Genomic DNA, 16489 nt, shown 5'->3' with positions numbered 1-16489 from the left:
TGCAAAAACCTAAAATGAGGCAATGCGCAAATGTTAAAGTATGACCTTGCAAGCGTTGACCATTTTTGGGTGTCTACAGACACAATTGACATTGATGCTTTGGATAGTGAAAATGTCACTCTAGATGTAGCAAAGGACAAGGTTGACAAAGAGAGAGTGGACAAATAAAAATAGGACAAAGAAAAAGTTGATAAAGTGGAAGCGGAGAAAGAGAAAAAGAATAAAGAGGAAGAGGAGAAGAAGAAAAAGGAAGCGGAGAAGAAGAAAGAGGAAGAGGAGAAGAAGAAAAAGGAAGAGGAGAAGAAGAAAATGGAAGGGGAGAAGAAGAAAGAGGAAGAGGAGAAGAAGAAATAGGAAGAGGAGAAGAAGAAACAGGAAGAGGAGAAGAGAAAAGAGGAAGAGAAGAGGAAACAGGAAGAGGAGAAGAAGAAAGAAGAAGAGAAGCAGAAAGAAGAAGATAGAAAGAAGGAAGAAGAAAAGAGAAAGAAAGAAGATGAGGAGAAAAAGAAGGTTGAAGAGGAAAAGTAAAGAGCCAAAGAGGAGGAAGCAGCAAAGAGCACACAAGTGGAGACCCCAAAGGCAACTGGTAGTCAAGCCAAACTGGTTGACATTACTAGTCCCATTGACCTCCAATCTGCAAATGAAATGGAGTTGTTGCAAAGCATTAAGCTTGCCCAAGAGCAACTGGAAGAATTAAGGAGGAAGAAGAAACAAGATGTTATTCAAACTATGATAGAAACTCCTACCAGTTTGATACCCAGTACTAACCTCCCCAGTACCGATTCCTCTCTGGCCCAACTGAAACTTTTATGCATAGTTGTAGAGGACCAGGTGCAATGCCTAGAAGATGTTGTTGAAGCCAATGCACAAAAGAAGCATCAAAAGGAACTGAACACTGCCTTAGTGAAAAAATTGATGAATACTAAGAGGGGGGGCTGAATTAGTATGCCAAAAATCTTTGCACTTAAACACTTTGCAAGACTAATAGTAAACCGGTAAAACAGTTTAGCAGACAAACCAGTTAACACACATGCAAACCAAATAGCTAATAATACATTCACCCACAAAAGCACAAACACCATAACACAAGAGATTTTGACGTGGAAACCCAAATGGGAAAAACCACGGTGAGATGGAACTCACAAGTAACTATCTACAGAATAGGAACCAGACTGGTTAAGGTCAGACTGGTTAAGGTCTTACAATGCTCTTTACCAAAACAAATCTTGTTAGGAATCTCAATCTCTGTTAGGAGATAAGTTCGTTTAAAGACTACCTTGCTAGAGGATTTTAGATCCATAGATGTGAACCACCTTGTTAGAGGATTTACAAAAAGCTTTTGGGCCTACCCGGTTAAGGGCTACAAACTTGTCAAAGATGTGAGTAATCAACAAGTGATTGATCTAGCTAATAGCACAGACTGCTTGGTTAGATTTTTGATAGCTCATTCCTAATGCATTCCAACATTGCTTCAGTCTTCTACACATTCATACTCTCTCTAACTCCTCAACCACCTTAAACCCTAGCATGAACATAAACTTTCACTACAACCACATCAACAACCTAAAACCCTAGACATGATGTCCTTATAAAGGAATCTGATTTCATGTCGGTCCAATAGGATTACATTACAATTTCCTAGGTTCAATGAACCTGGACATACTTGGTAACACGACACAAAAAGCACTGTTAAAGTGTCGGCACCGTCAAATAATTGATGGATGGTAACTCATCACAAGATGTCAGTTGGTAACTCATCATAGAGTATTACTAGTTCATACAAAATACCGGTTCAAGCAAAATGCCAGTTGCCGGTTTGACAAAATGAAGACTGGGAAGTATGTGTTCTGCCGCTTTGATCCTTCGTACCACTTGAGATCCTCGAACCGCTTGGGGTTAACATGCCGCTTCAGATTGGTAAACACTTTCTGCAAAACACCAATAGTCTAAGGACTATAATGCATCATACTAGTTGGAACAATTACTGGTTGAGCATAACTCATACATACAAAAATGATCTCAATGCAAGTGTGTGTCCATCAATGACAATCACAACATAAACATAAAAAATGCCAACAGAAATTAAATGAGCTCCGGTCTAAACTTTAGAAAGCATGGAAGGACATAAGAGATGCTCTAGATGAGGGGAAACTACTACTCAGTAAGATAAGCCAACCCCATCTATTTTTTGATGATATGCTTGCACAGAAGGAAAAGCTGCAATCTGACTTACAGGCATATATAAGCACCTTCAAGATGCCCTATGATTCCTTCACCACATTTGGGCAAACCGTTCACTGGTTTCAACTCCAAACTATCAGAATAGAGTTGGAGATCACCAACCAGACCACATATTTGCAAGAAACTGGTTCTACTACCATGACTGCAAATACTTCAGAAGTGCTATCTCAATTTGGATGCCTAAACGGTCACTCAAGAGATGAGTACCTTGGATGCCATGGAGGAACAGGTATCCTAGATGCAAACAGAAAGTCAGGTTGCTACCTCATTGCTTGAGTCATGGTATTTATTCATGAAAGCCTTCATGCGGGATTTTAAATCAGTTTTCGATAAGTTTCACTCATTATTGTCGTAAACATTTAGTATATTAATGATAATGAGAAACAGGGGTTATTCTACAATACTTTGTCATTGTTGGCAAAGGGGGAGTATTATTCTGTATTTAAAATTTTGATGCATGTTATGTATACTTTCATGTTTATCTCTATAAGGGAGTAGTATACATTGTATTTTCTGCAAAAGGGATAGTGTATATGCTTAGGGGGAGTAATTTTTTATTATGGCATATTTTTATTGTAAAACACTTAGATGTCAAAATTTTCCTAAGTGTTGCCATCAATGCCAAAGGGGGAGATTGTTGGCATTTTTGATGATGATGTTGTGATTGTCATTGATGGACACACACTTGCATTGAGATCACTTTTTGTATGTATGAGTTATGCTCAACCGGTATTTGTTCCAACCGGTATTGTGTATTATAGTCTTTAGACTATCAGTGTTTTGCAGAAAGTGTTTACCGGTCTCAAGCGGGATGAAGACCTAAGTGGTACGAAGACCCAAGCGGTTCGAGGATCCCAAAGCGGTATGAAGGAACAAAGTGGTTGTTATCAATTTTCCTAGTCTTCATTTTCACAAAACTAGTAATTGGTAAAATGTGTGAACCGGTAATCGGTAAAATATGTGAACCAGTAATAGGTAAATGTATGAATCAGTTTACTCTGTGATGAGTTACCAACTGGTATTATTTTTGTGATGAGTTATCATCCACCGACACTTTGGCGGTGATTCTGTGTCGTTATGTAGTTTGACATTATGTAGTCAGCCTGCGGGCCATACTTAGGACAGACAGTCCGATTTTGTACTCCGACATTATTATGATATGTGATATGATATGCATCGATATGATGGATGCAATATGTTATGACTTATGGCTTTTTTCTTTTTTTTTGCATGTATGGATGACTTATGCACTGGTTTATGAACATGTATGGATGCATTTTTATGTATTTTGGATGTATTTATAAAATGCGTGATGTAATGTGTAATGGAATGCAAATGTATTGACCAAATGTATGCAGGACACAATATGGTTTTGGATATCGGAGCACTAGACCGAACTGACTATCCGACCGGACGGAAGAAGTGTTAGTAAGAAGAAATAAGACAGAGGACAATTAGAGATGATGAAAATTTGCTTTCAGTAATGCACTTTGTAGGTGAGAACCTTTATTTTTATTTAGCAAAATGGATGCGTAGCATCATGGCATTGAAGGCCAGAGCTGAAATGCAACCCGATTTGCAAAAGACAGACACATCACAGACAAACGACAATCACAATCAAAAAAGAAAAGGATCATGAGCCATCCCGGTCACTCTAAATCACTCAGTGACATCATCGAGCAACATAGGGACATGATCGAAGCCAAAGATAAATCAATAAGAAGATAAGACTCACAAATTCAAGCAAATCAAACAAACATCTTGATCTTTATTGTCAAAAGTTGAACGTGCTGATAGGACGATCATGCTGTCTGGTTTCAGGAAATGTGGTACCCCGTCTAAGACAGGACACAGTCTGGTTTCGAGTATACCACACCCTGTATAAGACCCATGATAATGTGACAAAGACAAATGATTTTGATGCTGATATTCGATTGATAAGACAATTTGGATCAGTTTGAATGCTTGGTTTGAGTTGAAAAAGTTCATCTGTTAATGCGTGATTTCAGTTAAAGCACAATGTTTGATTGCAAATTGTTGGACGTATACGCAGTGAGCTGTCGATGCACAAAGGGAATAATTTATTGCAGAATGTTTGTTTTGTTTTTGAAGTTTTACAATTTTTTTGTGTTTTCAATTTTTTCAGGACTTTATATGATTTTTATGAATTTTGTTGATGACATTTTTCGATTTTTATGGATTTCTTCAGGACATTATTTGATTTTTAGAATTTTTTTTGCAGGACTTTTTTCAATTTTTATGATCTTTTTTCAGGTCATGTTTTAATTTTTATGAATTTTTTCATGACATTTTTCAATTTTTATGACTTTCTTTAGGACTTTTTTTCAATTTTTATGATTTTTTTTTTTCATGATTTTTGCATGACATTGTTTGATTTTTATGATTTTTGCCCCCAGTGTCTAGCAAGGCAAGGAATATGACAGGTGAATAAATAGGCTTGCTGAAATGATGGTGGATAGAGGGAAGACAAAGGCCTTTTATTATGGAGACAATACAGATGCAATTTCCAAGAGATATTGTGTGATGGGACAAGAGACTGGATATGACAATGTATAGCAGTGATATGGCATGAGGGACATGTCAAGAGGTTTTTGAAACCATGTTTTAAATTTTACGTCCTTATGTCAGATCAAGATCAAGGGACAAAAAGAGTGTATGGATAGCGATATGATATGGATAGGATAAGCAAGACCAAGAATGGATAAAGGACATGGACAGAAGGTCGGGGTAGGCTAAGGGATAGTGGTAGAAAGTTGCAATAAGCTAGGGAATATGGATGAAAGGTTATAATAAGCAAATGGATAAATGACCAAAAGCTATGATAGACTAAAAGCTGCAAACAAGATGCGTGATGCTCATGAAGATCGTCAGCCTTGTCAAGATCAAAGGGTGGAAAGGGAAAATGGACATGGGGGACAATAGGATATGAAGGGTAATGACGGGGGTTCGATAGGATAATGGAACAATGAAGGACAAAAGGATATTAAGGAGGAAACCTGCCCCCAAGTGTGGTGTGCAAGAAGTTCATGGATTACACATGACGCCTGTTTGCCAGGTTTTCATCATGGTACTTGCCCAAGGCGCCTGTTTGCCAGGTTTTCACCAGTGGACGAATTATTTTTCTTTACTTTTTCTTTTCTTTTTTCTTTTTTTTTCACTTTTTTTCTTTTTTTGATTTTTTTGGATTTTGACTTTTTCAGAAGAAGATGGACACATGATAGGGGATGGAAGAAGGACTCAAGCGTCTTTTTATTTGGATAGTAGCCTTGAAAAAAAATGGACCATGACCTTTAAAAGTATGCTCAAAGACGTTGGTAGGATAAGGACATGGAAAATGAGATGAAACTAAGGCACGGATTTATGCAAAGGATTGGACCAGAGGGATGGAAGGATGGAAAATATGCATTGGATAGTGGATAGGGTGTTGGAAGAATTGTGCTTGAGTGGATGGAAATGTTGGCAAGATCGACATTGGCACACACCTTGAGGGGTGATAGACTGATGGAGGAAAGATGTATTTCAGATTGTGAGATTTGGATGGAGGAAAGACTATGGATTTTGGGACATAAGGGCCCAAAATGGATGAAGAAGGTGATGGAGGAATAGACTTGGAAGGTTTTGATGGAGGAATAGCAATTTTGGATGCCAAGTTGGATTTTGCTTTTTGTGCTTCAAGGAGCTTCTTAGGGATCCACATGGTTTTTGATTTTTCATGCTTTTGTGGTTCCTTGGAGTGCAGTGCTTGCACAAGGGATTTAGGAACCCATATATATTTTGACTTCGCTTGATTTTGCTCAGTGGGCCTTTGTGGCCTTTTGGATATTTCTTTTTCTTTATAGATCATATTGTTCTTTGTTTTGACATGTCGATTATATTGGACATGTTGATCCTTGAATACATGTGGATTGCTAGACTTATGACTTTTATGCTTGGCATCCAAATTGCTTGGAGGAGGGAATGAATGTCGGTGTGGATGGGAATGATATGGAGGCATGTGGGATGGATGGAAGGTTCTCCAAGATGTGTGCCTTTGCTGACCTTGCATAGGAGATGGAGGGATATAGGGACCTAGAATGGATGGAAGCGATGATGGGGAAGGTGGACATTTGGATTTTGACTTTGAAGGGATACCAATGCCTTGAGTGTGAGCTCTATAGCCATGACCATTAGTATACTCTTTAACATGAAAGGATTCTTGCTTATGGAGATCTACCCCTTTGCCTTTATCAATATTTTGACTTGTAGGATACTCTTTTCTTTGGGAAGAAGACGCGAGTCCATTATGAGGTGGATATGATATGAGAGAAATAATGAGATCTTGAAGTGGATTGGATTGCACCAAAGTGGAAGAACCCATTGTTAATGTCAGGGGTTCATGAACATCTTGCACTGCCACGTTAGAATCATGAGGGGGATTAGGATCATGAGGGGGACTAGGATTGTGTAGTAGACATGGTTCAATGATAGGCTCTTCAAGAGATGGAATGGAAGAAATAATGGGATCGTCAAAAGAAATGCAATCTTGGAGTGGATATGCGAGATTAGGACGTGGAGATGGAGGGACAAGTGGATCTTGTGGAGGATCTGAAGGAATGATAGGGTCTTGTGTTGGAAATGAATTTGGAAGGATACTTTGATCTTGACAAGGAGGAAGATCATTGGATTCCTCTTTAAAATTACTTTGCTCTTGACTTTCAATGGGATCATCGGAAAGGATGGAAGGGATATCTTGCTCTTGTTTAGGAAGTGGAATGTCAATGGGATTTGAAAGGACATTGTGTTCATGAAATGGAATGGGATCGTTTGGGATTGGATGGACTAGAATATCTTGATCTTGCTCAGGGAGTGGAGTGTCAATAGGACTTTGGATATGATGGACAAGAATAGGAGAATCATCATGAGTTTCTCGGAAGATAAGATCCTGGTCAACAATTGAATGGGATGATAAGGTTTCAGGATCTTGATCTTGATTTGCTTTAGGACTCATTTCTTCATGCTCTAAATTATCCTCTTGACATGAGGTTGGACTTTGGATATGCATGGAGGATTCTGACAAGGAATCAATGCTTTGGCATGAAGGGGATGCACTTTGAACATTTGCGATGGATTCTGGCAAGGAATCAATGCTTGAACATGAGAAAGAGGGACTTCGAATGGGGTCCTCTAAAATAGGTAATGGCAATAAAGTGCATGGTGGCATTGGGTCTTGTATTTCTGAAACATGACAAGGATGTGCATCATGAATTGGATTATCTTGGCAATCAATTATGGATAGCTCTTGGGTAACTTCATCCTTGGGTGTATTGTTTGATGAGGACAATATGGAAGATTCTTGTGAAACTTCTAGAGGTGTAGGGATAGATGCCACTGGAAAGTCAATTTGTTTGTGAGGGGATGAGGCATTGCTAGACATAATTGTATTATCTTTATCTTCCTCAAAAGGCTCACTTAGTCGTTTCCTTAAGAGCATTGCAATAAGGCCACCTTTCTTTCGAGGTTTTGACATAGTTGGACTTGGAATTTGAACTTGTTTTTGGTTTGATGTCATGTTTTGATATTGGACTTGGTTTAATTGTTCTGACAGGTTTGACACTTGGCTTGGTGTGTGCTGCAACCTTTGTTTTTGAATGTTTGGTTGGTGTTGTTGATATTGATATGTTGATTGAACTTGAACTTGTTGATATTCCACCATTGGTTGAACTATTTGTTGACATTGTATAGTTGGTTGGACATATTGTTGAAATTGGACCATTGGTTGTGTTGGTTGCATATGTTGGACAATTGGTTGTGTCTGTTGTATATGTTGGACCATTGGTTGCGTTGGTTGTATATGTTGGACCTGTTGAACAATTGGTTGTATTGGTTGAAAATCTGATTGATAGTAAACACCTTCTTGTTCTTGTTGTGAAGGCACATAATGTTGTTGTCTCTTTTCTTGAAATTGTTTCATCATCTCTATTTGTGAGAGGAGAGCTGGTATGTCTGATCGTTCAAGAAGAGATCTTACATCAATTGGCTCGATATTTGGATTTCGACCTGGAAATTTTCGAAACATTTTGGACATTTGTGATCTATTCTTCACAATGTTTTTCACTCTTTGTTCCAATATCTCATTTTCTTGAGCTAGCTTCTCCTCTAGTTTTTGTATTTGGAGATTTACATCATCATGATAAGTTTGATCGATATTGCCTTGTTGTTGGGTTGGATAGAATTGTGATTGCATTGTTGGTTGATATGTCAAACTTTGTTGCATCATTGGTTCTTGGAATCTTGTTTCAATAGACATGTCACTATGCAAATGCAATATTTTTGGAATTTTTCAAGGATAATATATGATATGCAACTAAATGCAAACTAAAATAGACTAAAATGCAATCTATGTTTTTGGTTGTTTTAAAAGATTTTGACAAACTTTTGAAATGCAAATCTAAGAGATGGACCCTTAGGAAATTGAAATGATGTCTAGACCTCAAAGGACAAAAGGACTTAAATGGCAAAGGACAAGATGACAATGTCTCCCCTATATGCTTGGATACTAAGCTAGGTTTGACGAAATGATATTGATGACAAAAGGACAAAAGTTTGATAATGTCTAGACTTCTTAACAATGACTTAGGGTTTATCAAAGATTCGGATTACTCAAGTATGACAAGACCTATGTTTGACACTATATGCAAAAGGATAATTAATATGCAAATGATCTTAATATGATATGACAATGTCAACCTAAGATGAAGTCTAAGGTTTAATTATGAAATGATATTACTCTTATGCAAGAGGACATATGCAAATGGATGACTTTTATTGATATGCAAAAGAAGTATGACTTAGGTGAAACCTAACCTTGATACTTGATAATGAACTTGCAAAATGCAAAATAGGATGAACCTAAATGCAAGTGACATAAGAGTTGAGACAAGTTTTTGACCAATGTTTGACAACCATGCTTGAAGTATGATCTATGAATCTTGTTGAATGTTTGTTGGATGAATGTCTCTTGTGTTTAAATCTTATGTTTGATCAATGTGTTTGTTCTTGAAATGGGATTCAACTTTTGACAATCAAAGAATACAAGATATTGCAATTTAGACTCAAGACAATCATGCTCATTTCCACATTCCCTAGGGTAGGCAAAGACATTAGGTACTTGAGAGGTAGACTCATTATGGGATTCAAGGAGAATACATAGATGCTTGACCCCACGGGCTCCCCTCCACGGCACTCACTTCTCAGGGCAGCCAAGCATCAGTCCCCATGGAATCTCCCTATGGCGAACTTAGTATCTCTTCCAAGTATCCGAATTTGTCCTTCTCAAGCAACTAGAAGGGTTTTTGGCCTCTAAAAACAAGGTATGTAGTAAGGATTTCTGTTAAGCATTACTCCTTGATGTCATGCAAGCATGATTGAGACATTAAGCCCATCAAGATACCAACAAATGTAGTCACGCAAGCGCGATTTAGACCAAGAGGCCCTACTTAGATGTTGATATGAGAAAGAGTTCAAGGGGCATCACTTCCCAAGTAACTGCAATTCCCACGTAACACTTCCTTCAAAGCTTTCGCTCATCAGGTATTTGTTTATAGTGAGTTAGAATGCCCAGGAATTCTAGCCGTACTCACTTTGGGTCGTTCCCTTCTCACGATTATCACTCGCTTGCTAAAGCAAAGTGGTCGGGAAGGCAGGCCCTCTAATGGAGACAAACAATCAACCACACAAGCATGGTATCGAAGATCTAGATTTCTGATCACCCTATGAAGGATGAGAGCATACTCTCCTACTCCAATGTCATACTTAACAAACAAAGCAAACAAGGGTTCATTTCCTCCTATTTAAAAATCACTAAGTGCCTAATTAAAAACTCAAACACACAATTTGGTTGTTTCTCCAAGGCAACCTGCAAAACACATGTCAGAAGTTTGATTTGTTGTCTTTGACCATCGAATCTGCATAACACATGTTAGTAGTTTGATTTTTAGTCTTTGTCATGCGTATACCAAGATCCTGCACAAATAATCAGTACCAAAATCCAAAACACAGAAAACAAAATGCAAAAACATCAAAAATTTCAAGTAAACTGCATTTTTTTACCCTCTGATCTGGACTTTACACAGGCGCAGAAGACAGGACACAAGCGCAGGTTGTCAAACACAAGCGCAAGATGTCTTGACACAGGCGCAAGACTCTTCAACACAGGCGCAAGATGCTTAACACAGGCGCAGAAGTGTCCAGAATACCCTGCACGGCCCTGTTTTTGAGTTTTTGACCTGCAAATCAGCTTAGAAGGACTCCAAAACACAGTAAGATGGTTAGAAGGTTAGTATTCACGTCGGGTTCACCAATTAATGTAGCGTAGAAATTAGGATTCATCAAAATAAGATATATCAATCAAAAACACAAAACATGATAACATAATCATAAGAATACTCAATGCAAATGAACCTAATTCCAAAGCACATTCAATAAAGGTATGGAAACAAAGCATTCAAAAGTAAAATTATGCAAACCATATGCTTCTTCCATGCGGCTCCATTGTTGTTCTTTCCTCTTCAATAGTTTTGTGGATCTCACCTACAAGTGCTCACACAATTTGAAAGCAAAAAGGCTCAAGAGTACTAGAAACGAAGGTTCGGTAAAAATTCGAGATTCATGAAGGATTCGAAGGTCAAGATTATGAAGGGATTGATTGAAGAAAACATCCAATTTATAGAAGAATTGGATAAATGAGCAAATTAGTATGAAAGAGATTTGAATAGAAATTCAAATCAATAATAGCAAAATTATGACATATCCATGACAAATTGCTATGCAAGGCTTATGACAATTCATGACAAATTTCTATGTCAAGAATTTATGACATTTTATGACAAATTCATGACAAATTCTATGACACATTTCTATGTCAAGAATTTTATGACAATTTATGACATTTTATGACAAATTTCTATGTCATTGCCATAAATTTAGGAAAGAAATAGGAGAAAATTGAATTTAAGAATTAAGAAATTAGGAAATTAGAAAATAATGAAAATAGGAAATTAGAAATTGAAAGAAATTAGAAATTAGGATTTAGTGAATTAATTAATAATTTTTCATTTATTAATCAATTCACAAAGAGGAATAATTAGACAATTAAATGAAGATTTAATTGTAATAAGGAAACTTAGGATAAATAAGTAATTTATTTAATCCTAAAGGAAGAAATGACAAATTAGGTTAAATGATTGAATCATGAAACCCTAGAAGACGAATTAGAAATGCGAGGATGATAATTAGGTCTATAATTGACTTGATCATGTTTTGATTTGATAAATGACCAATGCGACAAAATGATTTGATTGATAGATGCGCCAATTGAGACAAATAACGATCGATGACAAATCGGTTGAAAAATGACAAAATTGACAAAATAGATTGCAAGATGACAAGATTAGACATGACCACGATCGATGACAAATCGATCGCAAAATGACAAGATTGAAGGATTGATGATAAATCGACAAGATTGATAAACCGATCGCCAAATGATAAGATTGAAAACAGGACAAAACCCTAATTAGGATTGACGATGTCCAAAATGATAAGATTGATAGGAGGACAAAACCCTAATTAGGATTGACGATGTCCAAAATGATGACAAATGAATACGCACATTGATGCGACAGGGTAAAATCGATCAAAATCATGACTGAATATTGTTGTCGACAAGATCAAATTCAAGGATGAGATGATTGAAGAATATAGAAGAATGACTCGATGTTCGCAAATGATAAAGACCAAGTGCGTGACATAGGAGAAATGTTAATGCGATGCAAAAACCTAAAATGAGGCAATGCGCAAATGTTAAAGTATGACCTTGCAAGCGTTGACCATTTTTGGGTGTCTACAGACACAATTGACATTGATGCTTTGGATAGTGAAAATGTCACTCTAGATGTAGCAAAGGACAAGGTTGACAAAGAGAGAGTGGACAAATAAAAATAGGACAAAGAAAAAGTTGATAAAGTGGAAGCGGAGAAAGAGAAAAAGAATAAAGAGGAAGAGGAGAAGAAGAAAAAGGAAGCGGAGAAGAAGAAAGAGGAAGAGGAGAAGAAGAAAAAGGAAGAGGAGAAGAAGAAAATGGAAGGGGAGAAGAAGAAAGAGGAAGAGGAGAAGAAGAAATAGGAAGAGGAGAAGAAGAAACAGGAAGAGGAGAAGAGAAAAGAGGAAGAGAAGAGGAAACAGGAAGAGGAGAAGAAGAAAGAAGAAGAGAAGCAGAAAGAAGAAGATAGAAAGAAGGAAGAAGAAAAGAGAAAGAAAGAAGATGAGGAGAAAAAGAAGGTTGAAGAGGAAAAGTAAAGAGCCAAAGAGGAGGAAGCAGCAAAGAGCACACAAGTGGAGACCCCAAAGGCAACTGGTAGTCAAGCCAAACTGGTTGACATTACTAGTCCCATTGACCTCCAATCTGCAAATGAAATGGAGTTGTTGCAAAGCATTAAGCTTGCCCAAGAGCAACTGGAAGAATTAAGGAGGAAGAAGAAACAAGATGTTATTCAAACTATGATAGAAACTCCTACCAGTTTGATACCCAGTACTAACCTCCCCAGTACCGATTCCTCTCTGGCCCAACTGAAACTTTTATGCATAGTTGTAGAGGACCAGGTGCAATGCCTAGAAGATGTTGTTGAAGCCAATGCACAAAAGAAGCATCAAAAGGAACTGAACACTGCCTTAGTGAAAAAATTGATGAATACTAAGAGGGGGGGCTGAATTAGTATGCCAAAAATCTTTGCACTTAAACACTTTGCAAGACTAATAGTAAACCGGTAAAACAGTTTAGCAGACAAACCAGTTAACACACATGCAAACCAAATAGCTAATAATACATTCACCCACAAAAGCACAAACACCATAACACAAGAGATTTTGACGTGGAAACCCAAATGGGAAAAACCACGGTGAGATGGAACTCACAAGTAACTATCTACAGAATAGGAACCAGACTGGTTAAGGTCAGACTGGTTAAGGTCTTACAATGCTCTTTACCAAAACAAATCTTGTTAGGAATCTCAATCTCTGTTAGGAGATAAGTTCGTTTAAAGACTACCTTGCTAGAGGATTTTAGATCCATAGATGTGAACCACCTTGTTAGAGGATTTACAAAAAGCTTTTGGGCCTACCCGGTTAAGGGCTACAAACTTGTCAAAGATGTGAGTAATCAACAAGTGATTGATCTAGCTAATAGCACAGACTGCTTGGTTAGATTTTTGATAGCTCATTCCTAATGCATTCCAACATTGCTTCAGTCTTCTACACATTCATACTCTCTCTAACTCCTCAACCACCTTAAACCCTAGCATGAACATAAACTTTCACTACAACCACATCAACAACCTAAAACCCTAGACATGATGTCCTTATAAAGGAATCTGATTTCATGTCGGTCCAATAGGATTACATTACAATTTCCTAGGTTCAATGAACCTGGACATACTTGGTAACACGACACAAAAAGCACTGTTAAAGTGTCGGCACCGTCAAATAATTGATGGATGGTAACTCATCACAAGATGTCAGTTGGTAACTCATCATAGAGTATTACTAGTTCATACAAAATACCGGTTCAAGCAAAATGCCAGTTGCCGGTTTGACAAAATGAAGACTGGGAAGTATGTGTTCTGCCGCTTTGATCCTTCGTACCACTTGAGATCCTCGAACCGCTTGGGGTTAACATGCCGCTTCAGATTGGTAAACACTTTCTGCAAAACACCAATAGTCTAAGGACTATAATGCATCATACTAGTTGGAACAATTACTGGTTGAGCATAACTCATACATACAAAAATGATCTCAATGCAAGTGTGTGTCCATCAATGACAATCACAACATAAACATAAAAAATGCCAACAGAAATTAAATGAGCTCCGGTCTAAACTTTAGAAAGCATGGAAGGACATAAGAGATGCTCTAGATGAGGGGAAACTACTACTCAGTAAGATAAGCCAACCCCATCTATTTTTTGATGATATGCTTGCACAGAAGGAAAAGCTGCAATCTGACTTACAGGCATATATAAGCACCTTCAAGATGCCCTATGATTCCTTCACCACATTTGGGCAAACCGTTCACTGGTTTCAACTCCAAACTATCAGAATAGAGTTGGAGATCACCAACCAGACCACATATTTGCAAGAAACTGGTTCTACTACCATGACTGCAAATACTTCAGAAGTGCTATCTCAATTTGGATGCCTAAACGGTCACTCAAGAGATGAGTACCTTGGATGCCATGGAGGAACAGGTATCCTAGATGCAAACAGAAAGTCAGGTTGCTACCTCATTGCTTGAGTCATGGTATTTATTCATGAAAGCCTTCATGCGGGATTTTAAATCAGTTTTCGATAAGTTTCACTCATTATTGTCGTAAACATTTAGTATATTAATGATAATGAGAAACAGGGGTTATTCTACAATACTTTGTCATTGTTGGCAAAGGGGGAGTATTATTCTGTATTTAAAATTTTGATGCATGTTATGTATACTTTCATGTTTATCTCTATAAGGGAGTAGTATACATTGTATTTTCTGCAAAAGGGATAGTGTATATGCTTAGGGGGAGTAATTTTTTATTATGGCATATTTTTATTGTAAAACACTTAGATGTCAAAATTTTCCTAAGTGTTGCCATCAATGCCAAAGGGGGAGATTGTTGGCATTTTTGATGATGATGTTGTGATTGTCATTGATGGACACACACTTGCATTGAGATCACTTTTTGTATGTATGAGTTATGCTCAACCGGTATTTGTTCCAACCGGTATTGTGTATTATAGTCTTTAGACTATCAGTGTTTTGCAGAAAGTGTTTACCGGTCTCAAGCGGGATGAAGACCTAAGTGGTACGAAGACCCAAGCGGTTCGAGGATCCCAAAGCGGTATGAAGGAACAAAGTGGTTGTTATCAATTTTCCTAGTCTTCATTTTCACAAAACTAGTAATTGGTAAAATGTGTGAACCGGTAATCGGTAAAATATGTGAACCAGTAATAGGTAAATGTATGAATCAGTTTACTCTGTGATGAGTTACCAACTGGTATTATTTTTGTGATGAGTTATCATCCACCGACACTTTGGCGGTGATTCTGTGTCGTTATGTAGTTTGACATTATGTAGTCAGCCTGCGGGCCATACTTAGGACAGACAGTCCGATTTTGTACTCCGACATTATTATGATATGTGATATGATATGCATCGATATGATGGATGCAATATGTTATGACTTATGGCTTTTTTCTTTTTTTTTGCATGTATGGATGACTTATGCACTGGTTTATGAACATGTATGGATGCATTTTTATGTATTTTGGATGTATTTATAAAATGCGTGATGTAATGTGTAATGGAATGCAAATGTATTGACCAAATGTATGCAGGACACAATATGGTTTTGGATATCGGAGCACTAGACCGAACTGACTATCCGACCGGACGGAAGAAGTGTTAGTAAGAAGAAATAAGACAGAGGACAATTAGAGATGATGAAAATTTGCTTTCAGTAATGCACTTTGTAGGTGAGAACCTTTATTTTTATTTAGCAAAATGGATGCGTAGCATCATGGCATTGAAGGCCAGAGCTGAAATGCAACCCGATTTGCAAAAGACAGACACATCACAGACAAACGACAATCACAATCAAAAAAGAAAAGGATCATGAGCCATCCCGGTCACTCTAAATCACTCAGTGACATCATCGAGCAACATAGGGACATGATCGAAGCCAAAGATAAATCAATAAGAAGATAAGACTCACAAATTCAAGCAAATCAAACAAACATCTTGATCTTTATTGTCAAAAGTTGAACGTGCTGATAGGACGATCATGCTGTCTGGTTTCAGGAAATGTGGTACCCCGTCTAAGACAGGACACAGTCTGGTTTCGAGTATACCACACCCTGTATAAGACCCATGATAATGTGACAAAGACAAATGATTTTGATGCTGATATTCGATTGATAAGACAATTTGGATCAGTTTGAATGCTTGGTTTGAGTTGAAAAAGTTCATCTGTTAATGCGTGATTTCAGTTAAAGCACAATGTTTGATTGCAAATTGTTGGACGTATACGCAGTGAGCTGTCGATGCACAAAGGGAATAATTTATTGCAGAATGTTTGTTTTGTTTTTGAAGTTTTACAATTTTTTTGTGTTTTCAATTTTTTCAGGACTTTATATGATTTTTATGAATTTTGTTGATG

The 16489-nt window shown here is 37.5% G+C and overlaps 1 pseudogene; it reads left to right on the top strand.

The window, feature by feature from the left end:
• The first annotated feature begins 273 nt into the window (after positions 1-273).
• The window catches only part of LOC131874435 (uncharacterized), a 132474-nt pseudogene continuing 116258 nt past the window's right edge, over positions 274-16489 (top strand).

The sequence above is a fragment of the Cryptomeria japonica genome, chromosome 3 (assembly GCF_030272615.1).
Source record: "Cryptomeria japonica chromosome 3, Sugi_1.0, whole genome shotgun sequence".
NCBI classification, from domain to species: Eukaryota; Viridiplantae; Streptophyta; class Pinopsida; order Cupressales; family Cupressaceae; genus Cryptomeria; species Cryptomeria japonica.
This window is presented reverse-complemented; position numbering and strand designations above follow the sequence as displayed.